Source organism: Engystomops pustulosus, chromosome 6 (genome assembly GCF_040894005.1).
Source record: "Engystomops pustulosus chromosome 6, aEngPut4.maternal, whole genome shotgun sequence".
NCBI lineage: Eukaryota > Metazoa > Chordata > Amphibia > Anura > Leptodactylidae > Engystomops > Engystomops pustulosus.
Genome location: NC_092416.1, coordinates 122,766,403 through 122,781,562, shown reverse-complemented (window position 1 = coordinate 122,781,562; position 15,160 = coordinate 122,766,403).

Here is a 15,160-nt window from a genome sequence, read left to right as displayed (position 1 = left end):
ACCTGGAGGAAGGAGAGGTGAGTTCTCCTCCCCTCCCTTCTCCAAAGAAAGACAATGGGGCACATTTACTTACCAGGTCACTCGAGTTCACTGAAAGTGCATTGTCCATCTATAATGCAGCAGTGTGCGTTGATTCACTAAGATCACCATCTTTTCTATGGTGCATCTTTAACATAGGGGGTGCGGCACAATTTGAAAGTAAATACGGCGCTCGGTCCGAATCAGTCAGACTGTTCAACGGTACGGCCACTTATTTGTGTAGCATGGAAGCCAGTGCAGCTGCACCACAAAAGGGTCGCGTGCGACACAATCGCAGTGTACACACTTTTTAAAAACTGTTTTAGCCATGAAGAACGTAGCAAAGCCCATAGTAAATGTGTCACACCGTGTGCTCAATGCACCATTGGTGCCCATACAGACAAGTGCATGGGGCCTTCCATGTATATAACAGTGTACATCTTCCACAGTACAAACCTGCGTCAGCAGCTCAGATACAAAATGTTGGGAGAGGGGCAGGGACAGCAGAACGACAGGATTAGAAACTCTCTTTTCTACTTATGCTGTATATTCTGTAAGTGTGTGGTATGATGTGTATATACTGTATATGTGTGTATTTCTGTGTGTCTGCATATGATATTGTATGTATGTGTGTATTTACTGCATGTGTGTATACATGTTGATGAGTATATACTGTGGGTGTGTATAAGAAATATATATACTGTTTGCGTGTATAATATGTGTATATTCTGTATGTATAAGTGTGTGTGTATGAGTGTATAAATGTGTGTATGTATTTATGATTGTAGAAATGTTTATGAGTGAAGAACTGTATGCATATGTACAGCGGGTACGGAAAGTATTCAGACCACTTTAAATTTTTCACTCTTTGTTTCATTTCAAAAGAGTTTTTTTAAGATTTTAAGTTTAGGACGAGCACAGCTTGTCCATCCAAACTAACCAATTGTGGGAGAAGAGCCTTGTGAGAGAGGTAAAGAAGAACCACAAGATTACTGTGGCTGAGCTCCAGAGATGCAGTAGGGAGATGGGAGAAAGTTCCACAACTTCCACAACAAGTCAACTATCATCCCTACAAAAGTCAGACTTTATGTTAGAGTGCCGACGGAAGCCTCACTTCAATGCAAGACATATGAAAGCCGCATACAGTTTGCAAAAACACACATGAAGGACTCCCTTCATAAGAAATAAGATGCTCTGGTCTGATGAGTTAAAGATTGAACTTTTTGTTTTTTTGTGCTCATCACCTTCCAAATACAATCCCAACAGTAAAACATGGTGGTGGCAAGATGATGCTATGTGGTTGTTTTTCAGCTGCAGAGACAGACAACTGGTTGCAATTGAAGGAAAGATGAATGTGGCCAAGTACAGAGATATCCTGGATGAAAACCTCTTCCAGAGTGCTCTGGATCTCAGACTGGGTCGAAGGTTCACCTTTCAACAAGACAGTGACCCTAAGCACACAGCTGAAATAACAAAGTAGTGGCTTCAGAACAGCTCTGTGACCATTCATGACTGGCCCATCCAGCGCCCTGACCTAAATTAAGCATCTCTGGAGAGACTTAAAAATGGCTTCCACCAATGTTCGCCATCCAACCGGAGGGAATTGGAGAGGATCTGCAGGGAAGAATGGCAGTATTACGGCTGTACTAGCTCAAAAGGAGCTTCTACTCAATACTGAGCAAAGAGTTTGAATACTTATGACCATCTGATATTTCTGTTTTTATTGTTTAAAAAATTACCAAACAATATCTACATTTCTGTCAAGATGGGGTGCAGAGTGTACATTAATGAGTAAATAAAATTAACTTTTTTTATTTTACCAATTGGCTGCAATGAAACAAAGGGTGAAACATTTAAAGGAGTCTGAATACTTTCCATGTGTGCGTTTGTATAAATGTGTGCGATTGTCACATTGTGAAGTCACATATGTGCTTTGTCTGCTATGGAACCCTGCCTCTCCTAGTTACACCCCTGATACTCCTTTTTCTTTTATCAAATGTGAAAAAGCAAAAATAGCACTTTTTAATGATCCCCCAATGCAGTTCTCTCCTCTCCTTTTCTATAGTGTTGCTATACATGGCTCTGAGATCAACAGGCATGAGGTCATCAGTACCTGTCGGCCTCAGCCATACACAACAGAGGCTCAATGGTGATGCAGGGAGCTCCAGACACAGACATTGTTGCAGTCTTCATACTTCCGAAAGATCTTAGCTGCAATCTTGCTTCACCAGCTGTGTGACTGTACATGGATACATGCCTAAGATGGCAGCTGAAGTAGGGTCAGTTAGTTAGCAGTAAGTGAGCAGTTTTACTACTCTTGCTTTTGCAGCCAGTATGTATTTTTATACTTCCATCCTCCATGGGAAATTGTCTGATTTCTTTTCCCCAGAGTGAGATTGGGATACTTGTTAATCCATTGATTATTGAGTTTTTGGCAAGCACTCTTAAAGTGAATGGTCCAAGTAAGCAAGAAAATCAATAACATCTTAAACTATTCTATTCTGTGTCAACATACAGGGGCTCATATCATCCCCAAGGCTTCTCTGTTAGATCCAGATTATTTTGTATTTAATTGACAACAAAATGAATAGAATTCATTAAGTCATTTATATATCAATCAGTGTTAAATATATCCCCACATATATTCTAGTGTGAATAAAGATGAAATGTAACAATAAAGGTGAAATATAAAAAATTGCATTCCTCTGATTTTAAAGGGGGCTGAAGCCGGTCTTTTTTAACCATAATGCAAAAAACTAATAATGGTAAAGTTCTATGGCAGCAGGGGTACCCCAGTCATTCTTGATGTTATCCGTTTCTGTCTTCTGTGGAGGTTAATGGCACTCTGTCTTTTTATGTGTTCTACAAGTGTCTTAACTTATCCTGCATGTACAGCATATATCACAGTATCATTATTCTTTTCAAGAGTTTACAGACTATAAATTCTATATACCATATATATTAGCACTGCACGGTACTTCTACTCCTATACCATATACATAGGAAGTGTAAACTGGTACAGACAGTCCCCGGGTTACGTACAAGATAGGGTCTTTAGGTTTGTTCTTAAGTTGAATTTGTATGTAAGTTGGAACTGTATATTTTATCATTGTAGCCCCAACCAGAATTTTTTTGGTCTCTGTGAAAATTGGATTTTAAAAATGTTGGATTGTCATAAGAATCAGGATTAACACTAAAGCTTCATTACAGACACCTATGATAACTGTTACAGCTGTTTATTGTAATCTAGGGCTAATGTACAGTAAATTACTAATATCCAGTGGTCCATTTGTAACTAGGAGTTGTCTGTAAATCGGGTGTTCTTAAGTAGGGGACCGCCTGTAGTACTCTTTTCATGTATAAAGGTCTTTCCCTTTGGGGAAACAGGGGAGGGGGTAAGCACATTTTTGCCCTGAGTTCATCAATGTGTTAATACGACCCTGACCTGAACAAGGTATAGAGGTCATTGCTGTAGCCAGACCCTACACTCTTTCAATATTACAATTATTTCAGTATGTCATGTGATACATTTTTTGAGGATGAAGAATTACATTGACCACTAGTGTGGCTTTATCTCACAAATTAACATTATCTAATGTATATGGCATCTGAAAGACCCCACATGTTTAACTATTGATTAACAGTGGATAGTTACCCAAGATGCATCGTGCCAAGTATGCCCGATAGCCATTCATTTCCAATAAATTCAAGGAATAGTTCAACTGCATCAAATGAGCGTGTTAACATGTAACAGGTACTCACTTTGGAAAAACGTTATCCTCTGCAGATTGGAGTATTTCACCTAAAGCTATTTACTAATTTTGTATGCGAAGTGACCATTTACAGGTTCCACATTATTATGCAAATTATATTTATCTCTGATTTTCCTTAATGGTGGATGCAAATGACAGTCAATATAATTTAAGATCTATGGGGGGAGGGAGGGAGTTAACATCGAAACTGCAGCTCTGGGAGGCTATTGTGAGATCATGCAAATAAATTCAAGCAGAAACTCTCCAAAACCTCAATGGAGTTCAATGGATGCAAGAATTGTGAAGGTGATATCATAGAAGGGTTCCTATGATAACATGTAACTTGGCCTGTTAGGATGTTTTGGATTGAAATAGCTTTTGATATCAGTGAATATGACCTCCTAGTGCTACAAATTCAACAAATGACCATTTTCAGTTCTATACAACCTATAACATTTTTTCAAACTCTGCTGTGCATAATTATTTGGAAATGTGAATTTACATTTTTTTTTCATTTTGAAGAATATACTCTTATCATGGGGAAGTTTGTTCAATAAAATTCGATTTATACTCTAATGGGTGATGACTTTTATTATACTGACAATGTAGGAAAATCAGAGAAAAATATAATTTGCATAATAATTTGTAATGTGGTGTATTAGGGGCCTGTTCTAGTGGTACTAGCTGATGTAACAGAAGAAACATTTATTCCAAAGTACATGCTTCAGAAAGTGGTTGGAACCCTCTTTAATGAAAAAGTTGTCCATATTCATTTTCAGTGAAAATTTTCTATGGCTAATATTTACATAGACTGGTATGGAAGTCAATGGAAAATTTGAAGAGAGCCTAAAACTTAGCTTGGTACTCCATTTGACCCAACGTGTTTTAGCTGTACAATGTCAAGAGGGTGATGGCAAATTTAGAAACTTTCTTCAGGTCACATGTAGTATCCATAATCCCAGCAATAATATTAATAATACTAATATTATGACATCACACAGAAAAATTTATATTTTTGTCATAAATTAAAAAGGGCCATGATATAAAAAAGGAAGGACCACATTTTAAACAATAGGAAGGAAAAGACTTGCGACCCCCTTCTTTTCTGCATCTCTGGGGGGTTGTCTGGTGCAAACAGATGGATACAGGCAACACATGGGGTGAGGCGTTCTAGTGTGAGACAAAAAAAAATCAGAGGAAGAACGAATGGCCCAGTCACTGTGATATCATCACAAAAGCAGGTTTGTGCTTGGGCACTGAATGGGTTTTCACGTTGTCCTCCTTATCAGGTTTTACAGACCCTGAGCTGGAGCTGCCTGCTCTTCCACCAAATGATTTCCCCATTCAGAGGCACACAAAGGCCAGTTGGCTTGTAAAGTGTTGAGATTAATTGCCCAATAACCAGAAATCTTGATTCAGCCTGCACAGACAGCTTTGCCCTAAGGGTGAGGAGGGGGAAGGGGGAGTCGAGGGGGATCCCATAATGAAGTGTGCAAAAGTTAATTTGATCCTTGACTCGTTGTTTGTTGAAGGGGCAAACAATGAACCTTCTCCTCATCAGTATAATTGAGAGGGTTACGCTATGTGCTCTGCTTCTGTAACATGATTACATCTTATGGCAAAATCGCAATGGAAAATGGAAAGTAAACCGTGCAATGTGTGCAGCATCCATGCTTTGGGATGAAATGAGCGTAATATGTATAATATGTTAGAGCTTGTGATGACATTAATATGACTAACAGGCATTTTCCCTGTATACCCTGCCCAGACACGCGGCATGTAGTATTGATGAGCTGTAGACAAATTCCATTAATCTAAATGCTCTATTATCCTATTTATTATAACCTGTAATACTTGGCACACAAAGGCATCCCGTCCTTGTTGGTTGGGTCATTGTATCTACCTCATCTCATGTCCTTCTAAAAACTTTTATTCTTCAGTCACTGTTGTTAAAAGAATATAAAGACTTTTCAAATAAGGGCTTCCTAGGTTCTAATACCCTCCCATAAAACCATGGAACACCAAAGTGGCTCATTGAATTGACCTTCTTTGGTCAAAGCAATGAGTCAAATTGCAGCCGGGCCCCTTTGCATTGCAGCTACACACATTGGCAGAACACCAATAAATGAACAAATCGGCTTACAGTTACACTAAAATGCTGATTATCTGTTTGCACTCAATGACACTTGTTCTGATATCTCCCCTTGTGATCTGCTAATCCCACAATACTATGAGGGGATTCCTGAACTTTATGGCGTGTCAATTAGAGTGGAATAGGTGGGAGTTCAGTAGCTAAGATCACTCACATTTCTGAACAATGGATAGTGGATGGATCACAGCGGCTAAGATCTCCTTTATTCTCCTTCAGATCCTGAATATTCTGACTTTTACAATATGTACGTTGACGTGTTATGCAAATCTTTATTTGTTTGGGGTGCTTCTATGGCCAGCAGTCATACCACCAATATTTGACAACTGCATTGTGTTTTACCACACCCACGTTTTGAGTAACAGGTTTTGAAAATGATTTAATATTGGATGACTACATTGCATAAAATAAAGCTCCTAGACCCATATATAACTGACCCCTACCTAACCATCAGTAATACCCTATGCAAGGCAAGGCAGTGTATAAGTTCCATCTACTATCCCACTGTATTCTGTAACATAGCTTGTATAGTGTCCTGTTCATGACTGCTGCCACTGCAACCTATGATAGCTACTTCACAGGTGCAAATGGCCTTCTCATTTTTACATGCTTTGACTGACATTGTCTGATAAAGGAAATAATTGTAGAAATAAAAGTTAATTTTTATGGTCAATAATTGTGAGAAATTTTTAGAAAGGCTGGCCCAGACAATGAACATGCCCCCCACACAAAGCTCTATACACCCTGAAATAAAATGTACATAAAATTAACTTGGCAAGATAAAAAAAAATGAAGCAGCAATTCCGTGAAGCGCTGGAGCGGTGAGATCATTACATGGTATACAGCTGGTTGTGCTCAAGAGATAAATATTCCAGGTTCCCTTGACACCAGCCTAACCATTCCTTTTGATCCCCGTTAGAGATAGGGTCTGCGCAGCCGACACGTTGCTTCATCTGGTGACTTTAAAGATCAAATAAGCTGAATAAAGCGAGACAACGAGATGCCAACCAGGGGGAGACTTTTCATGTCCCTCAGATACAAAATGTGACAATTGCAGAAGAAACAGAAAAGACACAAGGATGAGCCCTTATATAAAAGGGAGCACAGCAGCTATTTCATGGAAAAACTAAATCCTAAATAGTTTTTCATTAGTCATTATGAATTCTAAACATTTCTATAAAAGAGCAGAAACCTCCAGACCAGCATTGTCTATTGTGAAGTTAGCAGTGCAAGATAAGGACTATCATCTGGTATTATCTAGTATAGTGTGACTAACTAAACCATCTAATGCATGTGATAAAATATAGCGCTTGTGTTAAGTGGGCGATACACCTAGTCAAATATTCAACTTCCAAAATTCCTGGGAAGATGACATTTTAGCAGATTGTTTCTTCAGATGTACAGTACAAGGCTGTCAGAAGCATCTCGAAAGTCACTTGCCTAAAAGGAAACAGATGAGTGAAAGGTATAGACCTAATACCTAATTCTGTAATTAGGTCTTTTGTCAGTTATTAAACAATATGCTCTTAAACAAATACATACAAGGGGCATGATCAAACTTGAGAGACCAGCAGGAACCAGCGCTGCATAATGCAAACCACACACTTCTTAAAATAATAGTAAGATGACCTGACGTAGCCTTGTTATATTTATACATTTCATCAATATATAGTGTTAACCAGTATAAAGTAAAGTATAAATCTACCTTACTCACCCTTCACCCCCAAAATAACTCATCAAGCAACAAAGGCACTGATTTCTTACAACACATCAACATTTTCATGTTTCATGATCTGCGCCATTCTCGTCTAGATTGTGATCAGACTTTTCATTGGTTTGGTGTAGGATAAGGGTCCTGGGTGAGTACATAACAGGTGCAGTGGTAACGGGTGTTGTGCACGCCTGGCCTTTCTGTGTTTCATTTCATGCTTGTAAGTTGAATAAAGCAATGTCTGTAATGAAGTCATTTGTCACTGGCACATAGGAGATAGGGCGTGAAGAGTGTGCAATCAATATGGTGTGACCCTCCACAAAGCAAGCCAGAATCTACAGTTTAACTCTGCACCTCTAAAACAAACACATTTATAAGAGAGAATCATGTTTGACAATTATGGTGACAACAATGCTCAGTAAGTTGGAGATCCCACCCCATTTCATACAGGGAAACTGTTCAGGATTCCCTAGCCTGTAAATGGAGCATCTTAGTGAGAAAATATGCAATGTTGGCCCTAATGCAAAAGAATACTACTATAACACCACCCCTACACACAAGAATACACAGTACCTACTATAATTCTGCCCCCTATGCATAAGAATATAACTACTATAATACTGTTCCCTATGCATAATAATGTATACAGTATACTATAATGCAGCATTTCACACACAGTAATACTACTCAAAATGTACAAGAACAATCCCCACTTGTATCAGAACACCACGATTATACTACTGTTATTATAGAACTGCTGTTATACTGCCTCCTATTATACTTATTATAATAATACCTTCTGTGTACAAGAAAATATCTCCTATAATATTGCCTTCTATGTACAACAATATAACTACTATACTGACTTCTATATAAAATAATAGAATGATGGCACTTTGCTGTATGTAACAAAGTATACTTTAATACAACCCATCTTTATTGTATAATGATTAGTTAATAATTACTGTAATAATGTTGATTGTAAAAAAAAAAAATCACATCTCATTTATTTAATCAGTTATTGATCAAGTTATTGCACTTGTTTTGCTTCTTGTACCGCTACTGGGTTTTGCTCACAAAAACTCATATAAAAAATGAGAAATCAACTGATATGTGAACTGGCGCTAAAGGTACATGATGAAGGCTGTAATGCCTTGCGACTGTATCACAAAAGCTAGACTTATATACAACAAAGTCCCTGAGGGTCATTTTCTTATGCAAATTTGTGTTACACATAGGGCTATATAGACCCAGCAGCTTTATTTGTATATCTCCCTCAATCTGCCAGTCTGTATTTATAAATGGTTTCTCTGTTCCCATGAGAGATCAGATTTAGTGGTGAATATCTACAGGTCTGTGCTGGCAGTGATTACATAGGACGGCTGCACAGATAGGCATCTTGGGATGCTGGTATAATGAGCACCTCTCCTTTCACAAGGATAACATACTCACTTATCAGCGGGTAACACATTGCTCTTGTGTCACAGCTATTTATTCACAAGCCTATCAACCCTGTAGAAAAGGTTATTGCACCTACTAGGTTTGCCTATGACAGGTCAATGTTTCTTGACAAGGGAGTGGTGTCTACAATGTACGGGAATGTCCTGGGCAGCCAGAGTATATTTCATTGCCTGTGTATTTTGAGAGACAGGTGACAGCAGGTGGCATTGTTCCAGCAGCTACAGCCGTTACTGCCACCTCTACACAGCAAAGCATAAGTTGCCAATATAAATGCAAATTCCAAAAGTTCCCCAGATGCAGGCAACAAATTGCTGCAGTTGTTGGAAAGTAACAACGCCAGGAAGTGATTAATCCTGTGAAGAGCGAACAACAATGCGGATAAGTGTGGTCTGTGGACGAGTGCCCTGCGTCTTCATTAATATCATATAACTACTACTTAGGCTGAGTGTGCATGTGTGTTAACGTAGCATATGGTGATGCACTGATGCACTTTGACTTTCGCTTATGGCATTCCTTTCCATTATCCAGGGGATTACTATACTGCTAGGACCAGAAGTAACTGCTCTGTTCTTCTATTCTAGTAGAGAAGCACAACAAGACATATTGCTATTTTCTGCTCTTAAATCTTGTTTGTAAATATTGCTAGATCCTTTTAGAGTTCTGCAACTTTCTAATATGTTGTTAGAATCTGTTTCCAAAAAATGTAATGATTTTTCCATTACACCTTTTCTTTTTTTCATATCATTGTGCATCACATCACAGGGCACCATATGGTCATGTGCATGAATCATGCTGAATAAGGGCAGATGGAGAGGGCTGTGTTGACATTACTTTCTGAATGCCTTGTGTTTGAGTATTTCAGGGGCATCCCCATACACATCTTGGAGTTTTGGGACATTACTATTCACCTTCCAGGACCTGACAGTCCTCAACAGGACCTGGACTACTAGAACTGTATCAGAGGAAGACACTGAAGATGTAGTTGCCTGTATGTCTGGTCACAGTTCTACTACTCCCATACTGTAAATATGGGCACAGAATAGTATTACTACTCCTATCCTACATGGCTGGCCACTGTACTACCACTCCTCTCCTACATATCTGGGCACAGTATTACTACTATCATACACATTTAGCACAGTACCACTACTCCATATGTGGACAGTATGGTGATAATATTGGTATACCTAGGATGGGACCCACTCCGGTGCATTTCCCCCTGAACGCCTAGTTATTCCTCTGCCACTCACACAAAGTCAGAGGATTTAGCCAACCTTGATCCAAGAATTAAAATATGGAGCATTTGGTTAGTACATTAATGTCATCTTAATCTGCTGATTTTAGGACCAGTTGCTCTTAAATGTGTTTAGGTTCCTCCTGGCTCTAATCATGACATGTGGCTTTCAATATGCCTGATCTTGTTCTTAGGCAAAAGAACCCTCCCTCGCTCCATTCAGAACACTTCAGGTGTATAAGTACACCTGAAGTGTAAGTTGACCTGAATAAAAGCTAAGACCCCTGATTTTACCACCAAAAACTTGGGAAACCTAATGGCTGGAGTATAGGCCGAGGGTAGGAAATGCATTGGTAAGAGCCTCCAGTATATAGCCAGCCCCCAGTACTATATAGCATGCCAGCCACCAGTAGTATACAGCCAGTCTGCCCCCCAGCAGTATACAGCAAACCCCATGTAGTATACAGACAGCCAACCCCATGTAGTATACAGCCAACCCCATGTAGTATACAGCCTGCCAGCCCCATGTAGTATACAGCCAGCCCCATGTAGTATACAGCCATCCAGCCCCAGTAGTATACAGCCAGCCCCATGTAGTATACAGCCAGTCCCATGTAGCATACAGCCAGCCAGCCTCATGTAGCATACAGCCAGCCAGTCCCATGTAGCATACAGCCAGCCAGCCTCATGTAGTATACAGCCAGCCAGTCCTATGTAGCATACAGCCAGCCAGCCCGCAGTTTGCCTAGCACATAGAAAAAATAAACTTACATACTCACCCTCCGGCGCCCGATCTTCAGCGCGGCTCCCGATTCTCGGCGTGGCTCCTCTTCTTTCTTCTCTTTGCTGTAACAGTCGGCAGAGACACGTCCACGCGATTTGCCGGCCGATGCACATTATAACGTCATCAGCGTTGACACCGCTGCATCATAGTGTGTGCCAACCGGCACTTAAGTATGTAAGTTTATTTTTTTAAATTGACTTGTGTATAAGCCGAGGTGATGTTTTTCAGCACATTTTTTTTGCTGAAAAACTTAGCTTATACACGAGTATATACGATCAAATGACCATCCATCTGCAGCCATTTTATGGTCACTAATGTCTGGATGATTAGGTAAAATAAGGAAGTTTCACTTTGAATAACAATAAAGTGGTTCAGAACTTTTAATTTTAATGTATATAAGTAAAATACTAAACATCCTGCCCCCTGCATGCTCGCACAGATTACAAAAAAATCAGGTAAAGTGGCCAACCCCTTTAATGTGACCTCAAAATACAGACATTGTAACAATTATCAAAACAGGCCAGCTTATCGGTAGCCAAAGCCTCTAAAAATCATGACAAGGCCAGAAACCTGCATTGTTAACTATTGGAACAGAAACAGGATGTCTTGCCTTGTTTGGATTGTGGCTAGAGATGAGCGAGCACTAAAATGCTCGGGTACTCGTTATTCGAGACGAACTTTTCCCGATGCTCGAGTGCTCGTTTCGAGTAACGAGCCCCATTGAAGTCAATGGGAGACTCGAGCATTTTTCAAGGGGACCAAGGCTCTGCACAGGGAAGCTTGGCCAAACACCTGGGAACCTCAGAAAAGCATGGAAACACCACGGAAATGGACAGGAAACAGCAGGGGCAGCATGCATGGATGCCTCTGAGGCTGCTTAAATGCACCATTATGCCAAAATTATGGGCAACAGCATGGCCATGACAGAGTGACAGAATGAAGCTAGATAGCATCTAAAACATCCAATAATTGACCCTGACACTATAGGGGACGGCATGCAGAGGCAGCGGCAGCAGCGGAAGGCTAGAGAGTGGCATGGCGACATACCCTAAATGTACTCAGGCTTCAAACCAATGGGTGGCAGAGAGGAACCAAAGGAGGTGAGCAAGAAGCGCTCAAATAATATCGGTACATGATAAAAGTTTGCCAGTATATTTTGTGGATTACACAGCAGTGTGGCGACAAAGTTAACAAGTTTGATGTGGAAGCCATGAAAACAACCCAAAATTCTGCCAGACACAGCTCGTTTGATAAGGGGACCATGTATGGAGGCAGTGAACTAGTAGTAGATTAAAGGTGCTGCAGTTAAAACTATGTTAGTTGGATCTTGGCATGGAGCTGGCGCTCCGCTGCCAGGCGAGCTTTCGCCAATCCAAGCCCCTGTCTCTAGGCTACTCCCCAAACAGCACTTCTAAGAACCTTTTGTATAAGATCAAGTGTAGTAGCGTTCTTATAAGTTTGGGATATGGCGGGTGAGGGGAATGTAAACATCTGCGCAAGAAGCGCTGAAATAATATCCGTAAATGGTAAAAGTTTGCCAGTATATTTTGAGGATTACACAGCAGGGTGGCGACAAAGTTAACAAGTTTGATGTGGAATCCATGAAAACAACCCAAATTTCGGACTGACACACCTCGTTTGATAAAGGGACGATGTATGGAGGCAGCTATATGGACGACTTTTGGAGGTAGCAATGGAGACAACGTGTGGAGACAACGTATGGAGACAATTCAATTTGGATAGTGCCTGTATGTGGCAGTCCAAAAAAGTTTTCAAACCAGAGGAGCAGGTAGGTGGCCCTCCAGAAAAATGGAATACATTGAGTGCCTGTATGTGGCAGTCCAAAAAAGTTTTCAAACCAGAGGAGCAGGTAGGTGGCCCTCCAGAAAAATGGAATAGATTGAGTGCCTGTATGTGGCAGTCCAAAAAAGTTTTCAAACCAGAGGAGCAGGTAGGTGGCCCTCCAGAAAAATGGAATAGATTGAGTGCCTGTATGTGGCAGTCCAAAAAAGTTTTCAAACCAGAGGAGCAGGTAGGTGGCCCTCCAGAAAAATGGAATAGATTGAGTGCCTGTATGTGGCAGTCCAAAAAAGTTTTCAAACCAGAGGAGCAGGTAGGTGGCCCTCCAGAAAAATGGAATACATTGAGTGCCTGTATGTGGCAGTCCAAAAAAGTTTTCAAACCAGAGGAGCAGGTAGGTGGCCCTCCAGAAAAATGGAATAGATTGAGTGCCTGTATGTGGCAGTCCAAAAAAGTTTTCAAACCAGAGGAGCAGGTAGGTGGCCCTCCAGAAAAATGGAATAGATTGAGTGCCTGTATGTGGCAGTCCAAAAAAGTTTTCAAACCAGAGGAGCAGGTAGGTGGCCCTCCAGAAAAATGGAATAGATTGAGTGCCTGTATGTGGCAGTCCAAAAAAGTTTTCAAACCAGAGGAGCAGGTAGGTGGCCCTCCAGAAAAATGGAATACATTGAGTGCCTGTATGTGGCAGTCCAAAAAAGTTTTCAAACCAGAGGAGCAGGTAGGTGGCCCTCCAGAAAAATGGAATAGATTGAGTGCCTGTATGTGGCAGTCCAAAAAAGTTTTCAAACCAGAGGAGCAGGTAGGTGGCCCTCCAGAAAAATGGAATACATTGAGTGCCTGTATGTGGCAGTCCAAAAAAGTTTTCAAACCAGAGGAGCAGGTAGGTGGCCCTCCAGAAAAATGGAATAGATTGAGTGCCTGTATGTGGCAGTCCAAAAAAGTTTTCAAACCAGAGGAGCAGGTAGGTGGCCCTCCAGAAAAATGGAATAGATTGAGTGCCTGTATGTGGCAGTCCAAAAAAGTTTTCAAACCAGAGGAGCAGGTAGGTGGCCCTCCAGAAAAATGGAATAGATTGAGTGCCCGTATGTGGCAGTCCAAAAAAGTTTTCAAACCAGAGGAGCAGGTAGGTGGCCCTCCAGAAAAATGGAATAGATTGAGTGCCTGTATGTGGCAGTCCAAAAAAGTTTTCAAACCAGAGGAGCAGGTAGGTGGCCCTCCAGAAAAATGGAATACATTGAGTGCCTGTATGTGGCAGTCCAAAAAAGTTTTCAAACCAGAGGAGCAGGTAGGTGGCCCTCCAGAAAAATGGAATACATTGAGTGCCTGTATGTGGCAGTCCAAAAAAGTTTTCAAACCAGAGGAGCAGGTAGGTGGCCCTCCAGAAAAATGGAATACATTGAGTGCCTGTATGTGGCAGTCCAAAAAAGTTTTCAAACCAGAGGAGCAGGTAGGTGGCCCTCCAGAAAAATGGAATAGATTGAGTGCCTGTATGTGGCAGTCCAAAAAAGTTTTCAAACCAGAGGAGCAGGTAGGTGGCCCTCCAGAAAAATTGAATAGATTGAGTGCCTGTATGTGGCACTCCCAAAAATTGTTTAAAACAGAGGACCGGGTCGGTGGCCCTCCAGAAAAATTAAATGCATAAAGTACTATAGCTAGAGCCAGTGGGCCCTGTCAAAAAATAGCCAGTTTCCTCTGCTTTACTGTACAAAGAGGAGGAGAAGGAGGAAAATGAGGAGGAGGGGGAGTGGATAAATTATTCAGGTTGAGCTTCCTTCACCTGGTGGAGATTGGAAATTAGGAGAAATCCAGGCTTTATTCATCTTGATAAGCGTCAGCCTGTCAGCGCTGTCAGTCGACAGGCGTGTACGCTTATCGGTGATGATGCCACCAGCTGCACTGAAAACCCGCTCGGACAAGACGCTAGCGGCAGGGCAGGCAAGAACCTCCAAGGCGTACAGCGCCAGTTCGTGCCACATGTCCAGCTTTGAAACCCACTAGTTGTAGGGAGCTGTGTGATCATTTAGGACGATGGTATGGTCAGCTACGTACTCCCTCACCATCTTTCTGTAAAGATCAGCCCTACTCTGCCGAGACTGGGGACAGGTGACAGTGTCTTGCTGGGGTGACATAAAGCTGGCAAAAGCCTTGTAAAGCGTACCCTTGCCAGTGCTGGACAAGCTGCCTGCTCGCCTACTCTCCCTCGCTACTTGTCCCGCAGAACTACGCACTCTGCCGCTAGCGCTGTCAGAAG